Genomic DNA, 27,109 nt, shown 5'->3' with positions numbered 1-27,109 from the left:
CAAGAGTACATGGGGTCGAAAGCCTTCATCTTCATCAACTCAGTCGCCATCGAGACACCGGTGACCATCCTTCACTGGCTTCTTCACGTTCAAAGGCATCAACATCTTCCTCCTTGGTGCTGGAGAAGGACCGGACTGAGCATCGGGAAAAGCACCGGCACTGCCATCGATGTGATCCTTCTCTCGATGCCGGCACAGCCAAGGCATCGACAGCCACCGGCCAAGAAGTCCTGGGGAGAGTGGGCTCCATCTCCTTCTGGACCCGGGACACTGAGGTGTTCCCCACCGGCACCAGTGTTGGGAGCAGAGATTCCACTGATACAGGTGGACCCTCCGGCAACGCCTTCTGAGCCTCCAACCCCGGTTGCTGTTACCAACACCAGCCTTCCGGGAGGAATTGGACCGGATGGCCCAAGAGGCAGAACTTCAGGCATTTCAGGGATTTCAACCGGTACTGGCTCCCATGCCGACACCCGATCCGATGCCTACCATGCTGGCTCCACTCCTCGAGCGCCTGGATACACTAATCGGTGCATTACCATCGGTGCCCGTTCCTTCCATGCCATTGGCACCTCCAAGGCCACCGCCACAGTTTCCCATTCCATTGTCCTCTGAGGAACAAATTTTACCGATGCCGGAGCTTGTTCCAGGAGCATTGGGTCTATTGCCACCCCGACGTCCACCAAAAGCGCAGATTCCATTGATGCCATTGCTGTCCTCTGTACCTGCTTTGGAACCTCCATCCTTCCCATTGGTGCCACCTCCAGATCCAGCTGGATTTGGACCCTTGCCTCCATCTGGAGTCCCGCATGGTGCTGGAGATGCATCATATGATCCCTGGGGTGATGATTCCTCTGACACTCAGGACTCGGATGAGCTCCTATCAGAGCCTTCACCCCCTGAAGAATGCTGCCGCTCCCCTCCTGCAGACCTCACATTTGCCTACTTCATTAAAGAGATGTCTGAAACCATTCCTTTTAAACTACAAACGGAGGAGAATGCTAGGGACAAGATGCTTGAGGTATTGCAATTTGTGGATGCCCCTAAAGAAGTAATGGTAGCTCCAGTACGTGAAGTGATCCTTGATTTGTTACAACGCACCTGGGGGCACCCTGGCACAGTTCCACCCGTGAACAGAAAAACTGATGCCACCTATCTGGTTGTCAGCTCCGGGGTTTCACAAAAGCCAACTGCCCCATCAATCCGTAGTCATTGAGTCTGCCCAGAAGAAAGCCAAAAGATCCCAGCCTCATTCTTCTGCTCCTCCAGGTAAAGAACAGAAATCCTTGGATGCCATCAGACGAAGATTATTCCACTGATGGCATGTATAGCAGCCTACCAGCTATACATGACTCAGTATTCAAGGAATCTTTGGAAGAAAGTCCAAGAATTCTGACACCCTACTGGAGGAATATCAAGAAGGGCTCACCGCAGTCCTCCAGAAGGGACTTGATGCTGGAAAGCATGAAGTTAGGGCGGCATATGACATCTTTTGAAACTGCCTCAAGAGTATCAGCAGCAGGCATAAGCGCCAGATGCTGGGTATGGCTCAAGTCTTCTGATCTACGCCAGGATGTCAGGAAAGGTTGGCAGACCTCCCATGTACAGGGGACAATTTGTTTGGCGACAAAATTCAGGAAACAGTGGCACAACTAAAAGATCACCATGACAGCTTGCGTCAGCTATCCACTCTCCCCTCAGACTTCCCATCTATCACCAAGAGATCTTTTCGACGAGATCCTAGGAGGCTATCCTAGAAGCCACGTAGGTATTACCCGCCTCCATCCCATACTCGACAGCCTAGATCCTCTCAAAGAGGTCAGCCTCGACAACAAAGGGCCCCAAAAGCCCAACCAGCCCCGCATACTGGTCCAGCATCGGGGTTTTGACTCCTTTCTAGAGGACAGAAATCAACCCCCACCTACCACACCCAATCCTGTGGGAGGCCACGTGACATTTTGCCAGTGTATGGCACACAATTACAACAGACCAATGGGTCCTTTCTGTGGTTGCCCACGGTTACCATCTGAATGTCCTCACGCTACCACCGAACACTTCACCATGTCCATCGTGGGGTCTGATCAACCGCTTTCCACTTCTCGAGGTAGAGCTCTCGACCCTTCTGCAGTCCAATGCCGTGGAACCGGTACCTCAACTGCAGTAGGGTCAAGGGTTCTACTCTCGGTATTTTCTAATTCCAAGAATGTCAGACTGCATTTGTCCTATTTTGGACCTCCGCGCCCTAAACAAACATCTCTGCAAAGAAAAGTTCAGAATGATAACCTTGGGCACCATGCTCCCTCTCCCGCAACGGGGAGATTTGCTCTGCTCTCTAGATCTTCAGGAGGCTTATTGCCCACATTGCCATATATCCTCCTCATCGAAAATACCTCAGATTTATAATAGGCCACAATCATTTCCAATAGAGTGCTGCCATTCGGCCTAGCATCAGTACCCCGCGTATTTATGAAATGCCTGGCAGTAGTCGCAGCTCACTTGCGACAACGCAACATCCACGTCTATCCGTATCTAGACGATTGGTTCCTCAGAGGTCCATCCCAAGAGGTAGTACTCCACTCCCTCCATTTCACCATCAGTCTACTGCAATCCTTGGTTTCTAATAAACTATCTGACTCCATCATGCACCCTCTCATTCATCGGAGCAGATCTAATCTCTGTCCAGGCCAAAGCGTTTCTCCCAAAGGACTGAGCACGCACATTATCAACCTTGGCCAAAGCAGTGCAGACTCGCTGAACCACTACAGCTTGTCATCTACTAACCTTACTAGGTCACATGGCGCTCACAGTTCGTGTAACCCCAATGGCTCGACTAGCCATGATTAGCACAATGGACTTTAAAGTCCCAGTGGTCCCAATTAAATCAACACATGTTCCACATTTTCCACGGCACCAACCAGCTTAGTCTCTCACTAGCTTGGTGGATACAGGAGTCCAATCTTCAGATGGGACTACCCTTCCAACCTCTGCAACCTCAAATTACTCTGACAACAGATGCATCCAACCTGTGTTGGGGGGCCCATGTCAACAACCTCCAAACCCAAGGAACCTGGACCACAATGGAAGCAAAGCACCAGATAAATTTTCTGGAGCTTCGGGCAAAGCGATTATGCCCTCTTCACTTTTCGGGATTGCTTCTCCAACAAGGTAATCCTAATTCAAACAGACAACCAGGTAGTGATATGGTACCTCAACAAGCAAGGGTGCACAGGCTGTTACCTGCTATGCCAGGAAGCAGCACAGATCTGGGCCTGGGCTCTCTCATTCCATGCTACTGAGAGCAACCTACCTGGCAGGCGTGGACAATGTGATGGTGGACAAGCTCAGCCGGACCTTTCATTCCCACAAATAGTCCCTAGATCCCATTGTAGCAAACCAAATATTTCACCATTGGGGCCACCCACACATAGATCTCTTTGCGATAATTCACAACAGCAAAGTGGACAATTTCTGTTCTCTACTCCGCAGCCACGACACACAGCCTCGAGATGCCTTCGCCCACTCATGGGCAACGGGTCTTCTATATGCCTATCCTCCACTTCCACTCATCAGCAAGACTCTCGTGAATTTATGGCAGGACGGGGGCACAATGATCCTCATAGCCCTCACTGGCCACGTTAGGCTTGTTTTCCCATCCTACACGACCTCTGTCCAGCAACCAATTCTCCTGGGCACAGATCCAACTCTGATAACTCAGAACAGCAGCCTGTTGTGTCATCTGAACCTTCACTCCCTGTCTCTGACAGCTTGGATGTTGAAAGGTTAATACTACAATCCCTTAACCTCTCTGACAGTGTGTCCCAGGACCTTGTAGCTTCACGAAAGCCTTCTACTAGGAGATCTTATCATTCCAAATTGAAAAGATTCGCCTTGTGGTGCACCACAAATGAAATAGATCCCTTTTCCTGCTGCTGGACTACCTCTGGCACCTCTCGGAGTCTGGCCTAGAAACTTCTTCCATACGAGTGCATGTCAGCGCCATAGCCACTTACCACAAAGGTATAGGAGCTGCCCCGATCTCGGCGCAACCCCTGGTACGGCGCTTTATGAGAGGCTTGCTCAAACTAAAGCCTCCACTGCGTCCTACGGTTCCAGCATGGGACCTCAATGTTGTGCTCGTACTTTTTGCTACAAATGACACTGAATGGGGACCCCTGCTGGATGCAGGGTTGGTGGCATGCTGGGCATGCTCAGTGTGCCAGTCAAAGTTCTAGAAACTTTGTGTTCCGTGATAGGGCTCCATCCTGCTGTCCTGGGAGAACACCTGTTACAGGTAAGCAACTCTGCTTTTTCTGATAAATTGCTTTTTCACATTGTCTTTAAAAAGCAGCCTTACTAGATGCTGATTGCCACTCTTTTATTTCTTCTGTTTCAGCAGTGTCCTTTTGCTCTTTCATCTTTTAATTTTTTTTACTCCTGCAACTGCTATTTTCAAGTTGCATGTCTTGTTTGTAAAGGTCAGGGATTCCCCTCTGTAATCAGCATTTGGGTGGCCCTTCATCTGATTGACAGCTATTACCATGTGACCTTTCTTTTTGCGCCATTTTTTTCTTTAACTACTCTTGACTATTTTTCCTGTGCAAATTTTGCCTGTCAGCTGAACAGTGGTCGCCCATCAACGATAGTTTCAGCTTACATGCTTTACTTCCTGTTGGTTAAGTACTTTTGAGTTTCTGAGCCCACTGTCATTGTTAATGACAGGTAATTTGCTGTACATTCTGAAATTGGGGAGTCTCTTGTTACATGTCTTATTTTAATCTTCAAGATTAAACATATCACCAACCCGATGCCAGGAAATCCATCTACATTTGTTTTTGTGATTCTCTAATCCTTCTCTTTGCTACTCTGCAGAATAACTGTTACTGGAGGATCCTAGTTTACAAATTATATTTATATCAGACAGCTAGTTTCCAATAGCCAGTATATATTTCTCAAAACCTTATTGATGCAATCTTTACTCTTTATTTTCATTAGATTTGACAGTGTTTACCAAACTTTTGAATGACCAAAATACTTCTAAAAGTCTGGGTAAGCTGATGGGATATTTACTACACTTTTTCAGCATCCTATGTCCATTTTTTTTATATTTTGCTTTTGTATTTTGTTAGGTACCCTCCTGACGCAGTGCTTATGAAACACGATCTGTGTCAGAGGACCTTTCACCTTTATATAAGTATTTTGGGATATGTGCTGACATTATTTCTGAATAAAGCAGTTTTAAACACTTGATTCTTATGGCATTTATAACACTTTTATCCTTCCACATTATTTGTTGATTATTCTTTGATGGTTGGATATCACGCCTACTTCTGCCTAGTCCAAGATCTCCATCTGAGGATCTGCTTCCTTTGCTTGACCCAAGAGAATGCAGGCCACTTCTTCAACCACAATCCAAGATTCCATCAGATCACAAGTGGATTTGCTAAACAGCTCAACGTAACTTCCATCCCCCTAACCACTCCTCTCCACTGGAATATCTAATTTCCAGATTCATGGAGAATCTTGTGTGCGGAAGTCTAGAAAATACCATACTCATTCAGAAGTGTTAATCATTCCAAAGATTCTGCATATTCCTGCAGAGCCCATGGCCCTACCTTCACATGCCTAATTAGATTTGGGTCTAATGAAGACTTGGGTGTCCCCCTTTACCGGATTACCAATGGTTTGGAAACTAGACCTGAAGTTTCAAATGAAAAGGTCCTTGGATATGGTATAGTTACCCAATGCTTCAGTTGTGAAGAAGGCTAAGAAGTCTAGATTCTGTTCAAATGCATCACCCGGTGAAGACCACAGAATCTTGGATGACTTCAGCCCAAGTTTGTTTTCAGGGCTTGATGCTCACTTCAAGAATAGAACAGCACCAGTTTTACATTGTGCAATATCTATACGAGTGTGTGCAGAAATTAAACTTTCAGTGATGAGGGCCTTAAGACATCTCTTCCAATTAGTCTGAGGCCTTCAAGACCACCACTTGCACTTCTGCAGTGTCAGGAGCCACCTGCTGAATGGCTTTGCTAAGAGCTAGTGCTATTCGAGAAAATGTTGGTAAATTCAGACCTACCAAGCCTGGACAACAGTCTTTTCAAGGATAAACTTAGGGAGAAAGACTTCAGGTAAAACAGCAGAATGTGGCAGTACAGTCCTTGACTACCACAGCGGAGCATCAGGGAACACCTAGATGGTTTTATTTTCAATACAGACATGAGTTCTACCCACATTACCCGTCCAGGCAATTTCCACCGTATCGCTCATCCTCATGCCAAGGACCTGGACAGCAAACTCAAGCAGTACAGCCGGTGGCTGTCAGATTAAAAACCACAAAAGCAGCAACTACTGCCAACCTCAGTCACAACAGGCTTCTTTATTCCCAGACAGCCATAGTCGCCTGTTCAGGTTGGGGGCAGAATCTGGCATTACTTTACAGCATGGGCTCAGATAACAGATCAATGGCTATTAAACATAGCAGGGGTATTGTCTGGATTTTACTGACCCACTTTTCCCATCTAGTCACTGCCTCATGGGACCTCCTCAGTTGGCTCTCTTAAACCAGGAAGCCAACAAGCTGCTGGCTCAGGATGCCATTCAGATAATACTGGAACCTCTATTCAGTGGTGGGTGGTATTCCCATTACTTTCTCATCCTCAAAAAGTCTGGGCTTCCATCCTCTGATCTCGATATCTTGGAGAGAGAAAACCAAGATGTCTCTCAGATCAATATTACCTTTCATCCAACCCAATGATTGGACGTGCTTCCTTGATCTCAAGGATGCTTATATATATATATATATATATATATATATATATATATAAAATTTTTTTTTTAATTTATCAATCATTTTACAATATTTATCAAGCAAACACTTGAAGTGCAAAAACTCAAGCTCAGACATAAATTTCACATAAAAAATGGAGGAAAAACTTTCTTTGGCAACAAAATAATACATGTTATATATTAGACCACTAAAAGGACCAAACATGATTCTTGATATCCACAATCCAAAGGAAATAACTCAAGAAATATAGCGGTTACAGGTCATTTACATTATTTCAAGATCAATTTGCGCTCCATAAAACTTCCTTAACCAGAGACTGGAAACTGGCCCAAATCTTCCCCCTTGTTGCTAAGGAAATTTACTAATTGGGATGGAAGAAAAAATTGATATTTTAACAAGTATTTACATGGAAATTTAAGAACATATGCTCCCAATTGCTGTACTCTAGGTCTTAATAGTAGGAATTAGCACTTGTGCTTCTGCGTTTGCCTGGATAGATCCGGGAACATTAGAATTTTACATTTCAAAAAAGTGTTCCTTTCGATGTTGAAAGTACTTTTTGAAAATCCATTCCTTATCTGAATCAAGTAAAAACATAACAATCAAGGTAGATGGCACTGCTGTTTCTTCATCCAACTGTTCCAATAAATCTGATATATTCATCTTTGGTAACTCTTTCACTTGAGCCTTTTCTTCTTCCTGAGCAACTATAGGAAGTGTTTCTTCTGGAATCTTTAAAGATTCTATTAGATACCTTTTCCAGATATCCTTAGGAGAAATATATGGAATCTTCGGAAAATTTATACAACGCATATTCTTGGCGCGAGCCATAGTTTCTAGATTCTCCAACTTGAAATTGAATGAATTATTTTCTTTTATGATTTCTTGTTGAGTAAGAATTAAATTTTCAATTTTTGTATTTTGTGAATCTTGAATCTTTTTAACTTCACCCAAATCTTTTTCTGCTAATTCCAATCTTTTATCCACTTCTTGTACCATTTTAGAAATATTGGTAACTTGCAAAGTAACATTACTGTTCAATATATTAATTGCTTCGCAAAATGTTTCAAGGCTAAACTCCAAAGGTCTCACCAACTCCGTTAACTGAAATGAAGGATATTTGGGTTCTATCTCACAGCCCTAGGTTAGAGCAGCATTTTCACCTGGATACAGAGAGGCCTCTCCCACCAATAGTGCAGGCTCCGGAACAAGAGACTCACCCAGGGTACCGACTTCGATCCCTCCGAGTCTCTCCAACGATGTTGGGGCCGGGCCTCAGCTGGATTCTCGGGCAGTGATCTTACAACCAGAGATAAAGTTGTCATCAGCTCAGGGGAGGTCGCAGGCTCTTCTTCCCCCTGCTCCACTCCCAGCGAGCCCTCCACGGTTTCTCTGACCCCGATACACATAGGTGTGCATCAGCCCCGCCAGCACTTGAGGTGAGGATGTCTCTGGGGCTAGATGATCCCTCGCCCTGCGTTTGCAGGCTGAATGTGACATATTCCGTGAGGAAAAAAGAATGAGGTAAGAGCAAGATGCCCAAGCAACCCGCTATGCCACCATCTTGGGTCACATGGCCCTCACCACTCTCAAGGATGCTTATATGCACATTCCAAATCTTCAGTCTTGTTGGTAGTATCTCTGTTTCAAAATAGGATCCAGTAATTACCTGTACAAGGTACTCCAGCTTGGACTCTCCTCTGCCCACAGAGTCTTCACAAAGTGGCTGTGGCTCACTTCTGTCGAGTGGGAATACAGATATTCCCCTGTTTGGAAGATTGGCTCATAGTTTCCCTGGAGCCAGACATTTATTTAGTACCTGGAGAGTTTAGGCTTCCTAATAAATTGAGAAGTTGGTACTCAGACTCTATAGTTTATTAGGAGCAAGAATAAATGCAATTCAGTCAAAGGCTTTTGTTCCCAATAACAGAGCCCAGCTATTGCATGATGTAGCTGAAAGGCTAGATGATTCAATAGTCTTCGACAGTATACCACTTGATATTACTCGGTCATATATATGACAGTGGCAGTTCATGTACTTCCTAGAACTGATTCATTTGCATCGCTTACAGTGGGGGCTAAAAGACCAATGGTCACAGTATCTACAGCCCCTATCCAGAATATTCATAACTTAGTCCTGGGAGAATTCTGCGCTATTGCGGAGCGCAGAATTTGCGCAGAATTCCCCCCACGCAGAATTACTGCACAGAAAATGGCAGAGGAGACCCCCGGCATGCCACGAAAGGAGCGCGCGAAGATGAAGGCCCCAGTGTGCCGTAAACGGAATATGCTCCACTTGCGGCGAAGATGAAGGCCCCAGTGAGAGTGAGTGTATGTGTGAGGGGAGGGGGTGTTGGGGGAGGGTGTGAGCATGGGAGGTGACAGAGCGGAGGGGGGGGGGGATGCTTGAATGTGGGTGCCAGAGAGAGGGAGTCTATATGAGCAGATTGTGAAGAAGTGTGTGAGAGAGAGACATTGGGAGCACATGTATTTGAAGGTTCTAGCCTGTTTGAAGGGATTGTGTATGTGAGAGAGATGAGCCTGTGTGAGAGAGAGCTTGTGTGGGTTTGTATGCAAGAGAGAGAGGGACCCTGTATGAGGGGATGTGTGTGCGCAAGAGAGAGAAGGAGCCTGTATGAGGGTGTGTGTGTACTAGAGAGATGGAGCCATGTGTGTGAGAGAGGGTGGGACAGAGGGAGCCTATGTGAGGGGGGTAGTACTGAGAACGGGGTCAAACTCTGGGACTGGTGATAGAGTGGAAGGGGTTGAGCTTAGAGGTGGAGGGGAGAGAGAGGTGGAGGAGGTTTGGAGCCTGAGGGCAAAGCGGCCAGGGGAGTAGGGAGAGCGAGTGGAAGGGGATACTCTTACAATGAATTTCTAGGGAAATTCTGCATCTCTAAGTAATAACTTCTTTCAGTATTAATTTAAAACGTAATTACTTAAAGACTATATATTCTGAAAAATGTTGTAACCAGAATTTAAGTTAATGTTCAGAGAAATGCACATTGAATATTTTGTATTTTATAAATTGGACCTTCATACTATCCTGCGGATACGGAGTGTGACTTTTACTCGGTACTTTCACAGCTCGGGGTCACCTTTAATCATCGGTCCATATTCACCAAATTTTTAAGGATTTTTTTTAATTTTTAGGAAAAAATCTTTAACATTTTAATAAAAATAAAGTAGAGGTCCTTCCCCTTAATTAGAGTCCAGAATCCGACATATCGTGTTTCACGTCCTGCCTCAAGGTCCCTCCAGATGATTATTGTCCACGAAGAATTATGCTGTTATCCAAGAGAGTCAAAGTTAACCTTTTAAATCTTCCTTACATGCCGCAACCATTTTGGCATTCGTGCTGTTTTGTTGACAAAGGGACGATTTTGTGAATAGTATTGGTGTTTCATTACTTAGTCAGTTTCATTACTTAGTCAGGTCAGTACACGGCCTCCCCACCCGGGGGACCCCAACGCCAGCCGCGTGCGCCGAGGCCCAAAGCCATAGGAGGAAACGCGGCGAAAAAACGAAAAAAACAAACCCGCGAAACGCGACAAGGCCCGCCCTCAACCAGAAGCCAGCCAACCAGCTACAGCCCGGCTAGGCTTTAACTGCACACCCTACTACCTTCGTGCGCACCTGAATAGCACCAGAACCACGATTCTCGTATTTGCATCCCACGATACTCCCTCAGCCCAGGTCGGCCTCCCTGCGCAGTCGGCGTTGGCCCCTGGAATCTCGCAACTAAGGGGCCATAGAAGCAACCGTCGCTACTTTCCATCAACTACCCCACCCACTCCTTATAAGCGCTAACCCATTCCAGCTTCTATCCTTTACCCAGCCTCTCCAGCATTCATCCAGCCTCTCCAGCATCCAGCATTCATCCAGCCTCTCCAGCATCCAGCCTCTCCAGCATCCAGCATTCATCCAGCCTCTCCAGCATCCAGCATTCATCCAGTCACCCCAGCATCCAGCCTCTCCAGCATCCAGCATTCATCCAGTCACCCCAGCATCCAGCATTCATCCAGTCACCCTAGCATCCAGCCTCTCCAGCATCCAGCATTCATCCAGCCTCTCCAGCATCCAGCATTCATCCAGTCACCCCAGCATCCAGCATTCATCCAGTCACCCCAGCATCCAGCCTCTCCAGCATCCAGCATTCATCCAGCCTCTCCAGCATCCAGCATTCATCCAGTCTCTCCAGCATCCAGCATTCATCCAGTCACCCCAGCATCCAGCATTCATCCAGTCACCCCAGCATCCAGCCTCTCCAGCATCCAGCATTCATCCAGCCTCTCCAGCATCCAGCCTCTCCAGCATCCAGCATTCATCCAGCCTCTCCAGCATCCAGCATTCATCCAGCCTCTCCAGCATCCAGCATTCTTCCAGTCACCCCAGCATCCAGCCTCTCCAGCATCCAGCATTCATCCAGCCTCTCCAGCATTCATCCAGTCACCCCAGCATCCAGCCTCTCCAGCATTCATCCAGCCTCTCCAGCATCCAGCATTCATCCAGCCACTCCAGCATCCAGCATCAACTTACATCCAAAAAAAAAAAAAAAAAAGACATTAACATGCTACAAACCTTCTCCATTCCGATTATCCCTCGCTCAATCCCCATCAGGGCTAACGCACCGTTACTCAATCTACGCTCAAAGAGATCTCTGATTCCAATCATGATCTCCCCAATAACACAATTCCTAGGTCTATCCTTAATAACCTTAAGCCTTCTAAACTCGCAGTCGCTCTCAAAAAAATCTCACTTGCTCAACGACCATCTCCTAGACTCTCAACCGGACATTTGTGCCATTACCGAAACATGGCTGAAAAACACTGATACTGCCATAATCAACCAACTACCAATACAACAATATGACGTCTTCTCTATCCCCAGACCTAAAAAAAGAGGGGGTGGAATAATGTTAATCACAAAAAAAGAATTAAGACTAACTCAACAAGCCTTCAAATCTACGACTAAATTAGAAATCGGATTATTCAAATCCTCCCAACTCCAAATCTGCCTTATTTACGCCCCTCCAGGGCTCCTAGAAACCGACCCCTCTCCACTAATCGAAATTATAGCCAAACATATCGACTCCCTTACCCGCTATCATTTTAGGAGATTTCAACATCCATGTTGATTCTCCCTCCCCATCTTCCAATTGCGAAGCCCTACTTTCCTCCTTCCAGGCTATGGGATTCAATCAAATCATAAATAATCCCACCCACAAGGCAGGCCACACGCTTGACCTGATATTCACTAATGAAACCATCTCGCCCATCTCCCCACCTTCCTGCTCCCCCATCCCCTGGTCAGACCACTCGTTGATAGTTACAAAACTTGCCATTAATCAAAAACAGACCCCTATTGCTTCCAAATCCTCCATCCAATTCAGGAAACCTTGTTCAATGGACACACTCAACAACAGCCTTGCCAAAGACCTATCCAAACTGGACTTCACAGATGCTGATACCGCAATTAATTCCTGGCAAACAATCACACACGCAGTAGCAAACTCAATTTGCCCATTATCCTCAAAAATTATCAACCCAGCACGCTCGAACAAAAAACCCTGGTTCTCTACGGAATTAAGAAAACTCAAACAAGACCTACAACACAAGGAACTACGCTGGCGGAAAGACCCCTCCCCCACATCATTGGCTTCTTACAAAACAGCAATGAGCTTCTACAGAACATCGATCACCCGCACCAAACGAGATTTTTATGCCAAAAAAATACACGGTTTCCTATACGACCCGAAAACGCTCTTCTCATATGTGGCAGCCCTCACCACTCCCACTTCCCCTACCTTCTCAGAAGAAGAAGCCCAAAACAAATCTACAGAGTTGGCAATTTTCTTTGACAACAAAGTCAAAAACCTACTTGGCCCACTGGCAACATCCAACAAATCATCAATAGCCCTACAACCCCCCAGCCAAACTCCTAGCCAAAATCCATCCTCTACTATTCTTAAACAGACGCTAGTATCTCTTGAACCTACATCATCCCTGGAAATAGAATCGATTATCAAGAAAATGAAACCCTCGTCTCACCCTCTAGACCAAATACCAACCAAACTTCTCCTCACCATTCCTAACACCATTGCCAGATCTCTGGCAGACATCATAAATTGTTCCCTCAATCAAGGATCTGTCCCTGACTCCTTAAAAATTGCTTCGCTGAAACCCTTACTAAAAAAAACCAATCTGGACCCAGCCAACCCAGCAAATTTCCGCCCCATCGCAAACCTACCTTTTATAGCAAAAATAATGGAAAAACTTGTCAACTTCCGTCTCACCGACTACTTGGACTCCCACAATATCTTATACCCTTCTCAATTCGGTTTCAGGAAACGCCTAAACACAGAATCCCTCCTTCTTTCTTTAACGGACACCATCCTGATGGGCCTTGACAAGGGACAATCTTACCTCCTAGCCCTACTCGATATTTCTGCGGCGTTTGACACGGTAAATCACGACATCCTCATCAGCCGTCTAATGGAAATAGGCATCTCTGGCTCCGCACTGCTCTGGTTTAAATCCTTTCTGAACAACAGGCACTACAAAGTTAAAATAAACGACAAAGAATCCCACCCCGTCCCATCAAAACAAGGAGTACCACAGGGCTCTTCTCTGTCCCCTACCCTGTTTAACATATACCTACTTCCTTTATGCCAGCTGCTCAATAGCCTCAACCTCACCCATTTTATATACGCAGACGATGTGCAAATCATAATCCCCATCTCGGACCCCATCTCCTCAACTCTAAATTTCTGGAACGACTGCCTACATGCCATCAACCAGCTTCTCACGAATCTCAACCTGGTCCTAAATACGTCCAAAACGGAACTCCTGGTTATCTCCCCTAGCGATAACCCCCCCTTCACTAATAACACAATAACCCCACTAGCAAGCCATGTCAGAGACCTTGGGGCCACCCTTGACTCCACAATGAATTTCAAAAAATTCATTAACGCTACAACTAAAGAATGTTTCTTCAAGCTACAGGTCCTGAAGCATCTAAGACCGCTCTTACACTTCCAGGATTTCCGTTCTGTGCTTCAAGCAATACTGTTTTCAAAGATTGACTATTGCAACGCTCTTCTACTCGGTCTCCCCGCCTCTTCGACCAAACCTCTACAGATGCTGCAAAACGCAGCAACCAGGATCCTTACAAACACACGGCGCAAGGACCACATCACACCTATCCTAAAAATCTTACATTGGCTTCCTATTCAACATAGAATACTGTTCAAAGCTCTCACTATCATCCACAAATCGGTCTACCAACAATCCTCTCTCCAACTCACCTTCCCTCTGGAACTACATACATCTTCAAGACCAATAAGAACTGCCTACAAAAGTAAGCTCATGGCCCCTCCCAACAAATCATCAGTTCACAACTCCATCCACAAGCGAGCATTTTCAACAGCAGGTCCCCTACATTGGAATTCGCTTCCTCAAGACTTACGCCAGGAACAATGCCATTTAACCTTCAGAAAAAAACTTAAAACCTGGCTGTTCACACAAGCCTATCGTTGAAGGATTCCATATTAACCAACTCTCTCTCACCCTCCAACCACCCTTCTCACTCCCCGCACTCCCAACCTTTTTCCCTTTTCCACTCGCAACCTCAACCCACCCTTTTCCCTCACCCCCGCCACTCCTCCCATTTGACATACCATGTATAGACCAGCTGTATATATTCCATATATATATATTTCCATGTATATTTCCGCTGATTATAATCCATGTTTCTGTATTATTCATTTATTGTTTTATGTTAATTTATAGTTTGTAATTTTGTTAACTTATTGTTCAATTACTTAATTCTGTCCTATCTTCCGACATCCATGTTTTTACTCTCCCTGTTTTAATGTAACTTCTCTTTTCCACTTATACGTTAATTGGTTTTTCCCCCTTGTTCTAATGTAAACCGGTACGATAAGACCTGGTCTTGAGTGTCGGTATAGTAAAAGAAGTTAAATAAAAAAAAAAAAAATTTTGACCAATATAAAGTTTGCAGAATTTTGTTTTTTCCCATTGATAGCAGGGCTGAATTAGCCATACTGTCATGGGAACTATCAGGGCCCGTGAGGCGGAGCTTTACCAAGCAGAGTGTAGAGTTTTCAGTCTCTGTGGCTGCGCATGTGTTCCCACGCAGGAAAGTAACAGATTCTCCTCAGTCTGTTTTTTGTACGCGCGGGAGCGCACACGGAGCTTGATTTTCCTCTTTTCTTTGTTTTATTTTGAGGAAATAATGTCGAAGAAACCCTCCGGATTCAAGCCGAGTCCCTGTGGTAAGGTCATGTCCGTCACTGACGGACATGACCGCTGTTACCGCTGCTTGGGACTGGACCTCAATCAAAAGGAGTGTTCTTTTTGTCACCAAATGTCCCCGCGGGCCCAGTGACACAGGGCCTACAAAATGCAGGAATTACGGACCGTCGACAGCTCATTCCTATCCGGGTCCAGCTAAGTTGTTAGCCCTGTCCAAAAGAAGAGCTTCTTCGTGGGATCCTCAAACCTCCAGGACTGGAGGTAAGGAGGCTAGGCGACGGGATGACCCAAGCGAAACCCAGGGATCTGGGACACACAGACCCGATCACTTTACCCCCACTGTGTCGCAGTCTACGGAGGTGAGACATTCTCGAGCCTCCTCACAAAAAAGGGCGTCGAGGGCGCAATCACAGGCACAGGCGCCGGAAAAACGCCAAAAGTCGGACGAGTTTGATCGGGCCCTAAGGGGGACAGTCGGCTCTTAAAAAGAAGCAGATGCGGGGAGGGAGATCCCGGAGAGGAGCCTAATTACAGCATCTGTTTCCTGCATTGAACGGAAGGTGAGGACGTGGCCTGGCCCGATCGGACTCTGCTGCTGACGACATCAGAAAGGGGACGGTAGGGCTTAAAACCACCCCTTCCTGTGGTGCGCAGCTGCCGCCGGCGTGCTGCTGAAGCCGTGCGCGCGGCTTTGTTCGAGATTTGGCATAAAGAATTATTCCTCCATCATTTTGACACTTTGTGAGTATAAACTCTGTTCTATATAATACTCTCTCTCTCCCCCCCTCTGAACACCCCTGCTTGGCAACTCCTAAAATGTTATTGGATCTAGAGATTTTGGAAGAAGAGCCCTGAAATACATTTCCTAAATTTAAGTACTTATGCCGTATTCAAAAAGAAAAGCAAGGATTAGGGAGCTTGGGGCTGGAACCCAGGCCTCTGATATCCTGCAACCTACGATTGAAGGGTACATGCTTCCTGTAGTGGTTACTATGACTCCGCGGCAGTCCTTGGCATTCAATCCAGAGGAGCGTCTGGATTGTTCGCCGGACACACAAGTCAGCTTAAGTCCTGGAGCTCAGTCTACCCCCCCCCCCCCCCCGTTTCCCTCAGAAGTATTGGTAACAGCAGAAGGACAAATAGGTGACAGTTTATTCTCTTGTCACAAATGAGTCCCTCCTGGAACCTGGAGCAGTGGGGTTCACGGGGGGGGGGGGAGTGTATAGTGCAGGGGGAAGAAGTACTAATCCCCCCTGAAGTTAAAGCCTCTGCTCCTAGAGAGAATCAAGAAATATCGGGGGAATCAAGAGATCTCTTGGAAAGCCAGAGAACTGAGTTTACTTTACTTTACTACGCCCAGCTATTCCGAAGCCTACTGAAGTTACAATGGACTCTATATGGACTGCAATAATGGTATTAGAAAAATCGGTATCCTCTCTAGTTGGTTACCTCTAATATGGCGGGGAAAATTCACCCCATGGAATCTAGTATTTCTTTAAATAAGCAAAATATAGCCCATTTAGAGCAGAAAGTTACTACTCAAAATAATCAAGTACAGTTGATTAAGTCCGATATGATACAACAAAGGAAATTGGAGAATATAGAAAATTCATTAGATATTTAAATCTTCGTATACTTAATTTCCCTTTACTTGAAAAGATATCCCCCTTAGAAGCATTCAAAAAGTACTTAATGGAAGTGTTAAAAATTCCTAAAGAGTTGACACCTACATTGGCAAAAATTAACATGACAAAGATTGTTACAATACCATCAAATGATCATGTACCTGATTTAGATTTAACACAATTTCTAGAAACATCTAGTGAAATAAAGATTAGTAAGAGAGGAACTCTGTTTATACAATGTGTATTTGCAGAAAATAGAGAAATGATACTTAAAGCTTTTTTCCGCAATAGGAAGACACCTTTTCTGGGTCAGTCTGTATGGAATTTTCCAGATATTACACGTTCTACTCAGGAACGTAGGAAAATATTTCTTTCATTGCGAAACGAAGTAGTGGGCATGGGAGCTAAGTTCAGTCTTAGGTTCCCATGCCAATGCATAGTGAATAAGCAAGGGGTTAAAAATGTATATTTTGAACCTGACCAGTTACAAACATATTTAAACTCAAGAACTTTGGCGAGTCCAAGTTAAGAATATCCTGATTACGGTATGAGAAAATAAGTAACACTAACTTCTCTACCTCTATTTCTTATTAGAGATATGTTTATCTAATTTCTTCGATCGCTCAGGATAGGAGTTGTCTTTCGTTTCATTAATATTACATGGGAAGATGTTGCAGTTTGTTTAGTTTAACCTATAATAGTTTCTTTTTTTTTGTTTCCTAAAAAGTTATGTGTGAAAGTAGGAAACTGCAAAACCCCTTGTATTTTTCCTTGAATGTACCTGTATGGATGGTGAAAAATTCTATAAATAAAATAATAAAAAAAAAACCCAAAGCAAACACGAGAGGTGCCCAGTCGGAGCCAAGACTATTGCATCCGAAATCGACGCATCCGGCGCCGGGGATGAGGCAGCTGGAGCCGAAGTCTGTGTGTCCAGCGCCGGGAACGGCACAGTTGACGCGAGACACATTCCCAGCGGCTCCTCATACCATACCAACCAAACTGGGGTAAACGGGCACAGGACTAGTGCTGCCGTTGAAGAGACACTCTTCCTCAAGCTGTTCCACTTCATTGGATTCTTCTCCAAAGCAAACCCCGTCTTTAGACCGCGCAAGGGACGCTACTAAACGTTCCAGACATCACCATAGGAGATCATCATCTTCAGGACAAGGACATGGTCATATCCACAGACATAAACGTAGCCATCGTTCTAAACATTCATGAAGTTTGAAGTATGATGGGAGCTCGCCGGCATCGGCCGCCTCCCAACGCACTGTGCTATTGGGAGCTGCAGGCCCTTCGGGAAGGGAGAATAGTACAGGTGCCATCATCTACCTTCTCGCATTCTATCTCCACGTCCAATGGGACAAGGAGTTCCTCCTTGCGTCCATCGGGACATGATACTAATCCCTCGGACGCAGACAGCAGTTCAAGGGGAAATAGCCCACAGTCGGATCATCCCAATATTGAACCAAACAAGACGTTACTATTAGGTTCACGTCATGAACGTCCTCCGATGCCGCTGCAAACGGGACAGATGTTTTGGGATCTTTCACAGTCACTAGCAGGGTTTTTTGAAACTTTACAGTCATCTTTCACCTTGCCTCCAGAATCACCGTCAAGTCCTAAGGAACCTACTAAACCGGTGGAATTATTTCGGGTGGACCCGGCACCATCGCCGGCACCCCCGGGCCCTACATCACCAACTCACACACATTCTTCCCGAGGGGATTCTGTGTCCACACAATCTTCGCCTACCTCTTCTACTGGCTACCCTTTGGATCCACCGGATCAGCCACCTGAGCCCTATTCTTCCCCGGAGGATCTTTCTTACCCAAAGTTTTTGGATAACATGGGGACTATTACGTTTGGAGGTACAAAAATGACCGGAACCCAGAGCTGAAACGCTGGGCCTATTAAAGATATTAGATGCCCCAGGGGAGCCTACATCTCTCCACCACAAAGTGTATTGCACAGTGTACTTCAAAAATCTTGGGAAACCCCCTACACAATACCAGCGGTTTCCAGGAAAACGGATTTAAAACTTAAAATGCAGAAACCTTCCACTTATTCCACTCCACAATTACCACATGAATCCATAGTGGTCGAGTCGGCGCTTCAATCAAAGAAGTCAAAAACACATGCTTCCAGTCCCCCTGGGAGAGAGAAATATTTGGATGATTTTGCTAAGCGTGTATACCAGAACGCAATGTTAACTTTGCGTATCCATCATCACCAGTTCTACATGGTACAGTATATGTACGAATGCATTCAAGCGACTAAAGGCATGTTCACCTCAACCGGAGAGAATATTCCATCTCCAATTTTAGATATGGAGGAGTGCTCTCGTCACATGTTAAGGGCAGTTTACGAAGGGTTCAAGAATTCATCTTGAGCATCAGCGACAGCGATCGCAGCACGCAGATTGGCTTGGCTGAAGGCTAGTGCCATAAGAGAAGAATTACATGACAAATTGGCCAATCTGCCATGCACGGGAGACAATCTATTTGGAGAACGTTTTCATGACACAGGAAACTTAAGGATCAGGCTCTGGCAGTTCAGTCGTTAACGACTCAGTGCCATTCTCCTCTTCCAAGAGATATTTTCATTCTTCTTGTAGACAATTATCATGCTGGCCGTACCGTTCTTATCAACAATTCAGAACACAGTCATATCCTGCGTATCAGAGACAACAGCCACATCCACCTCAACAGCAGCAGCAAAGAAGGGGAAAACCTAGGTCTCAAAGGCAACAACCGCAGCAAACTACAGCTCTGCTAAAAACCAGTCTTTTTAAGTGTCTGGCCACCACCTCCCCCTACGGAAGCCCCTCCCGGATGGATCACAGCATGTTTTGCCGCCTGGGAGGCCATAACGTCCGATCAGTGGGTTCTAGAAATAGTGAAGAATGGATATCAACTTCAGTTCATAGCCAAGCCCAAACTTCCACATCTGTCAACTCAGGAGCTGACAACACTGCACCCCCAGCTTGCCCAAGAGATAGTCCTACTCCAGCATCAACGGGCAATCAGACACATCCCTTGGGCAGGCCGTTGCAAGGGCTTCTACTCCCCATATTTCCTAATTCCCAAGAAATCAGGGGGCTATCGACCTATTCTGGACCTACGGGAATTGAACAAATTGATTGTCCAGGAAAAATTCAAGATGGTTTCCTTGAAATCCATTTTTCCCCTATTAGAACCCAAGGATTGGATGTGCTCCATAGACCTGATGGATGCCTGTACCCACATTCCAATCCATCCGTCTTCCTGGCAATACCTTTGTTTTCAATACCAACGGCATTACCAGTATAAAGTTCTTCCCTTTGGCCTCTCGGCAGCACCCAGGGTATTCACCAAATGTATGGTGGTGGCCCACCTCCGTCAGCAGGGTATGACAATCTTCCCATACATGGACGATTGGTTAATAGCTTCGGATCCAATCCTGTTGCGGGACCATCTTCGTCGAGCAATCAGTTGTTTACAGGGGCTAGAGTTGGTCATCAACTTTCCAAAATCAACCTTACAACCTACACAAGTTCTTCAGTTTATCGGAGCTCGCCTGGATACCATCCGCAACAGAGCATTCCTTCCGGATGACAGGAAGCTAGAAATGCGTTCTCTGCTTCGCTCCCTGCAGGCAACGCAGTATCCGGCTTGAAACATTTTAACAATCTTGGGTCACATGGCGGCAGCGAATTTTACGGTGCCAAACACGAAACTACACATGAGACTTTTGCAGTGGGGTCTGAAACGCCAATGGAAGCAACATTCACATCCATTGGAGAACTGTCTAACATTGACGTCTCAAATGAAAAAGGATATCAGTTGGTGGCTCCTCGAACCCACATTAGACAAAGGAGCCTTGTTCAACCCCCCACCACATAATGCAATCCTCACCACCAATGCATCCCGGAAGGGCTGGGGAGCGCATCTCGACCTGTTGGAAACGCAAGGCCTTTGGTCAGTATCCGAACAGACCTTGCAAATCAATCTACTAGAACTCAGAGCGATACGCAATGTCCTATGAACTGTTCAGAAGTATCTCCAAGGTCGCAGAGTCATGATCTATGCGGACAACCAGGTGGCGATGTTTTACATAAACAAGCAAGGAGGGTCCGGTTCATGGCCCCTCTGCAGGGAAGCCCTCCAGATCTTCCACCATGCACATCAGCATTCCATACACTTACAAGCAACTTACCTGCCGGGAGTAGCCAACACCAGAGTGGACAGGTTAAGTCGCATATTCCACCCGCACGAATGGTTGCTCAACTCAGAAGTTGTACAGACTATTTTTTCTCATTTTGGGGGGGGGGGTTCCAGCGATAGACCTGTTTGCCACAGAAGCAAACACGTTACTGCCAAAGTTCTGCTCGATTCGACCAAGTCTCCTACGAATGGCTCAGGATGCCTTCCTCATTCCGTGGACATCCAATCTCCTATATGCCTTTCCACCGATTCCACTTATCACCAGAACGATTCAAAAATGCATAATGGACAAAAGCCAACTGATCCTCATTGCTCCAGCCTGGCCCAGACAACCATGGTACAGTTATCTCTTACTTCTTTCGCTCGCACCTCCGATTCGATTACCAGACTGTCCAGATCTTTTACTTCAGGAACAGGGTGTTCTCCTTCATCCACTCACTCGTCCCTCCATCTGACTGCATGGAGATTGAGCGATCACTATTAACTGTACAAGGGGTCTCAGCAGGAACCCAAGCAATTCTTCTGGAATCAGGAAACTATCAACCAGACGCAGTTATACTTTTAAATGGAAACGCTACTCTATCTGGTGTACAGCAAAAGGTATTCCACCGATAGACTGCTCGCCGGCTCTGTTAATGGACTATCTCCATTCCCTGCACCTGTCAGGCTTAGCAACATCATCCATTAGAGTGCAACTAAGCTCAATCTCAGCATATCACAGACTGGTTAATAATCACTCGATTTATTAAGGGTTTAATGCATCTTAGGCCGCCGGTTCCATGGAACCTAAACATACTACTGGAACAACTAATGTTACCACCATTTGAGCTGTTAGATTTTGCACATATGAAATACCTCACCTGGAAGGTTGTCTTTTTAGTAGCAGTAACATCCGCACGACGGGTTAGTGAACGTCAAGCATTGGTGCACTATGACCCGTATCTACAATTTTATCACAAGGTGATCCTCCGACCTCATCCTACCTTTCTTTCAAAGGTAATCTCTTCATTCCACCTCAGTCTATAGAACTTCCAACTTTCTTTCCAAAGCCTCATTCTAATGAGAGGGAGTGTTTGTTGTACACGCTGGACTGCAAACAGGCGTTGGCATATTACAAACGAAGAACACAATCAACGAATCGTGTATCTCAGCTGTTTGTCTCCTTCAACCCGAACGCCCCGGGTTTGCCGGTAGCTAAAGGAACCATTTCCAGCTGGATTGTACAGTGTATTCAGTTTTGCTACAGCAAATTAAACTTATGCCTCCCTTCTCTTCCACGTGCTCATCAGGTTAGGGCCATGTCAACCTCCATAGCACATCTTAGAAATGTACAGCCAGTGGACATCTGCAAGGGGGCCACATGGTCGTCACTTCATACCTTCACTTCTCATTACTGCATAGACAGCAGCAGATGTGAAGCTAGGTCAAGCAATACTAGAAGTGTTGCCCATTTAAATTCTATGACTACCACACGTATATGATCACGCAAATTACAATTACCTAAGCGTGATTGGGAGCTTGGGACTCCTATGACAGCATGGCTAATTCAGCCCTGCTATCAACGGGAAAAAGCAAGTTTGCTTACCGTAAACGGTGTTTCCGTAGATAGGATGAATTAGCCATGCGGACCCTCCCTCCTTCCTGGTAGTCTTTTATCAGCTATGCTCAAGCTTAAATACAGACTGAGGAGAATCTGTTACTTTCCTGTGCGGGAACACATGCGCAGCCGCAGAGACTGAAAACTCTACACTTTGCTTGGTAAAGCTCTGCCTCCCGGGCCCTGATTGGCAGTTCCCATGACAGCATGGCTAATTCATCCTATCATCTACGGAAACACCGTTTACGGTAAGCAAACTTGCTTTTGTGTGCAGAATTTAAAAAATTTTTTGCGCAGAATTTCCCTAGGAGTAACTGCATCAATGAAGACATCGCGAGGTGGCTAATACAGATGTTTTGAACACAGATGTCTCTATTCAACCAACTCCCCATCAAGTAATCCTCACAAAAGATGCATCAAAAAGGGGATGGGGCACTCATGTATTCGGTACAAGACACAAGGGCTATGGTCCCTGGAAGAGTTCCTATCAGATCAACCTATTAGAGCTAAGAATAATCCAGAATGCCCTTTGTGCTGCAAAATGATTTGTCATGATTCATATGGACAGTCAAGTAGCCATGTTCTATATAAGCAAGAAGGGGGGTCTGGTTCATGGATCCTCTGCAGAAGCCTCTCCCATTTGGGACTGGATGGAAGACCACTCAGTTTCCCTTTAAGCTAACAGGCTCAACAGTTTTTCACCCGCACGAATGGTCCCTCAATTAACAAGTGGCAGACATCTTTCGCCGCTGGGACAGACTATGGATAGAGCAATTTATGACAACAGAAAATTAGAGGTTTTGTTCCCTTTATCCCAGTCCCAACAGATTCAGGATGTGTTTCTTCCTGCATGGTCAAGGGGACTAGTTTATGCCTTTCCCCGAATCCCATTGATTGCCAGAACAGAACAGAAATGCATTGAAGACAAATCAAGAATGATTCTAGCAGCTCCAGCATGGCTGAGACAACCATGGTATGTGTATCTCATGCAGTTTCAGTACAAACTCTCAGACCCTTAAACAAAAACCCAGACCTCTTATACAAGAGGGAGAGGTCATTTCTCCATCCACTGTACACATCCCTGCCCGTTGGTTTGGATGTTAAATGCGCAACTCCATTCAACTTGCCAGAATCAATTCAGGACATTCTCATCTCTGCAAAGAAGCCATCTACTTAGACATAACTATTCATTTAAATAGCATTACTCAGTATAGTATATTTCTATTTCTATCGATCCTTACATTTGTGAGCTTACGCAACTGCTATCATATTTGCACTATTTGTCCCAGTCAGGACTGGCTACCTCATCGGTCCAAGTACACTTGAATACTATTGCAGCATATCACAGTTGGGGTAAAGGAGCACAGATTTCAACGCATCCTCTCATCTTACATTTCATGAAGGGCTTTCTTAGAGTTTGCCCTCCAATTATGGAAATCTTCAGTGCCATTGGACATTGTCGTTTTAACGGCACTAATGAAGGTCCTTTGAGCCTTTGGATTCAGCATCTTTAAAGTATGTAACTTGGAAGACACTGTTTTTGGTGGCAATAACTTAGGCCAAGGGAGTAAGTGAACTTCAAGCCTTAATGGGGTCCTTAATTTCATACTTGAGACAATGGAAGGTGACATGATTAAATTGGAGAAAATTAGTAAATCAGGCTCTTAGATTTTAAGCAGTCTGAGGATAGGGAAATACAGTATCTGAATGTAATCCTCTTTGAAGTGCCTGACAAGTGGAATATAAATCAAATAAAATGAATACATTTTACTTTGATTTAAAGACTGTATTTTGCTGAAAGTTTTGAAATTAAAAACATTTGTTTTGTAGCTTTATATAGCAATCTTTCATGTAATTTTGGTTGCTACTAACCATTGGATTCTTTCTTATATAGCTTTTTAACATTAACATTTAGACTTAATACTGTGAGGTTAAGGATAAGAACCAAGGGTTGGAATATTACTCCTAACAAATTTCTGAAATTTTATCACATTTGATCTTAGAAATGTGTGATAGTGTCAAACTGTTTTATTTGTCTTTCTCAGGGCGGACTCTCTGTTAAGGTTTACAACAATTACCCAGAGGGCCTAGGGGAAGCGCTCTATAGAGAACAGTTCGACTTCAACGCTGAGCCACCTTGGGAACCTAGCTGATGATAGGAGGGTTCCATCTCCTAACTTGTCCATGTAAGTGTTGAAAGCAATTATACAGTTTGGTGAGAGGAAAAAGGGAAGGGCTGGTCCACTTGTACAGAGCTTGAGACAATCAACTTTAGGCCTTAGATAAGATATGATTTAAACTTATTTGATCTGACTTTTCTATTGTGTATTGTTGCCATGCTGCCCTTCAAAAACAATAGGCAAGATTCATGTTTAAAAAAAAAAAAAAAAAAGAAAAAAGCTGTAGAGTGGTCTGTCAGCTGTATGCCTTTCAGGCTCTAGATTTTTGCGCAACATGCCCTTTCCCCATTTATTTTGAGCAAATGCTGTAATTGTTTTATGCTAAGTTGTCTGATCTATTCCTTTAAAACAGCCTCTGTACTTTTCTTACATTCAGATATACCTACATTGGCCAAATTATGACATTTATTAGTAGGTTTAGTTATGAAACAGTCTCTCTGCAAATCTTACAAAATCATAGCTAATTTTCAGCTCATTTCCTTTAATTGTTAACCTTTATCTGCAAAACCTTGAATTTAGTATCCACAGAATTAGACATAAATGGTTTAAAGGCAACCTACTGGATATTTTTCTTAAACATGTTAATGCTTTCACAATAGTTGTAAAGTTGTAAATTAAAATCTTTTTGAATGTAAGAATGCTCTGTATAGTGTTTTACATCAGAAAGCCGCATAGTTGATAACATTCGGGTCGATACAGAAAGGCCGTGTTAGAGTGTGGCAGTGCCGGGCGCACCCTCGTTTGCCGCACGCACAGTTCTGATCACATACCGCTCGATACTCTATTGAAATGGCATGCAAATGCAAGCTGCGTCTGCGAAGCGTTAGGCGAAGTGTTAGGCCCGCGCAACCCATTTTACTGTATAGGCGCTTAATACAGCACCTATACAGTATCCTGGGTGCGCTGGTACCTGTCATTTCAAATGTCATTTGAAATGACAGGCACCAGGAAGTGGATCCCAACTTTAACCCATGAAAACCTAAAAACTGAAAATCCCCTCCTCTCGAAGCGGCTCGACATGTGCCAACTTACCTTTTGTTGCTTTTCAGCCTCTTCCCTTCTCTGCCGCCCTCCAGAGGGGGCAGCCGGCGGCTCGCAGCGGCCCCCCCCCCGCAGCGGGCCCCCCCCTCCCCCCCCGCGCAGGTCCCGGTTCTCCTGGCTCGGCAACAGCAGTACAATGGCCACCAATTAAAGCAACTTGTCCAGTCTGGCACAAGTTTCCATATCCATTCCCCCTTGTATTCACATTCTCCACCTGCAGCCACAGCTAGGGCTCCATCCACCCCAATCCTTCCTTCCTTCCTGGCTCGGCCAAATTGTGAAGTGGCTTGCAGCGTCCCGTCCCCCCGCGCAGGTCCCGGTTCTCCTGGCTCGGCGAGGTGAGGTGAGAGCCCACTGTTCTGTGCCCTCTCCGGCACGAGCGGAGCGAAGCGTTCTTTCATTGGCCGGAGCGCCCGTTGATTTGGGCGCACCGGCCAATGAAAGCACATAGGCGGGCGCACGTGACGTCATGGCGTGCGTCACGCACGCCGTCTATGTGCTTTCTTGGCTAGAGCGCCCAAATTGACGGGCGCTCAATGAAAGCACGCTCGTCTATGTGCTTTTGCATTTTGCATTTGCATTTTGCACACATTTCCTGTAAAGGAAAAGTAACTTTCAAGGTTCTGAGCATGACTTCTGGGTCTTTTGGCAGGAACTGAAAATTTTGAAGGCACGTATGTAAAGGTTTTTTACTTTTTTAGAGCTAAACTGACTCTCCAATAGAAAAAGCAATTGCATTGAAATGCAAAGCCGAGATTAGGACAGTAAGAAGGCATTGTCTAATGTCAAGTCGTAATCCTAGTTCATTAAGTTAGTGGTGGTAAAATTACATTCAGCCAGCTATCCAAGCAGATGCAACTTGCACATTGTGGTACAGTGTTATAGGCAACATACAAACTTCATTTTTATGGTGACTCTTTTGGAGAGCTGTAGACAAAAAGGTAGACAAAAAGGTGTCTATATCCATAGTTCAGATGCAAAACTTGAATGCTGTAGGGCTCACAACCATTGCACAAAAGAAAATGTAAAATGTACCAAAATGAAAAATGTTAGTACTATTTGTAAGTTTTAGTTGTTTCAACTCCTAGAATCTAAGTTGTGCTCACGCCTCTCCCCACAAGGACACTAACTTTTAAGAGAAGCTTAATTTGGGGCCTATATATTAAGCATTTTTCCCATGGACAAAAAGTGGAAAAAATCCTTGAGTACATATGACTCTTAAACTTGTAGACAGGTTCTGCTGTGATAAATTGTTAAACTCAATGATGTTGAAGAAGAAAAGTTGCATTTCTTTTCAGCTTACTTGAGCAGAAATGTTAAAGGTCAAAGAAGTTTGAAATTAGTTGGTAAGAGAAAATTCAGCAAATTGCTTGCCCCTAGCATGATGATTTA

The 27,109-nt window shown here is 45.1% G+C and overlaps 1 protein-coding gene across 2 annotated transcripts in view; it reads left to right on the top strand.

Moving 5' to 3' along the window:
• AZIN1 (antizyme inhibitor 1) overlaps positions 1–27,109 on the top strand; it is a 268,902-nt gene that overhangs the window by 36,305 nt on the left and 205,488 nt on the right. For both annotated transcript variants that reach the window (XM_029591846.1, XM_029591847.1), the window contains exon 2: positions 24,542–24,682. The gene's annotated coding sequence lies outside the window, so the exon portion shown is untranslated. The remainder of the gene's footprint in view (positions 1–24,541; positions 24,683–27,109) is intronic.

This window comes from Rhinatrema bivittatum, chromosome 2 (assembly GCF_901001135.1).
Source record: "Rhinatrema bivittatum chromosome 2, aRhiBiv1.1, whole genome shotgun sequence".
NCBI lineage: Eukaryota > Metazoa > Chordata > Amphibia > Gymnophiona > Rhinatrematidae > Rhinatrema > Rhinatrema bivittatum.
Note: the sequence above shows the minus strand (reverse complement) of the source record. Positions and strands in the feature narration are given on the sequence as shown.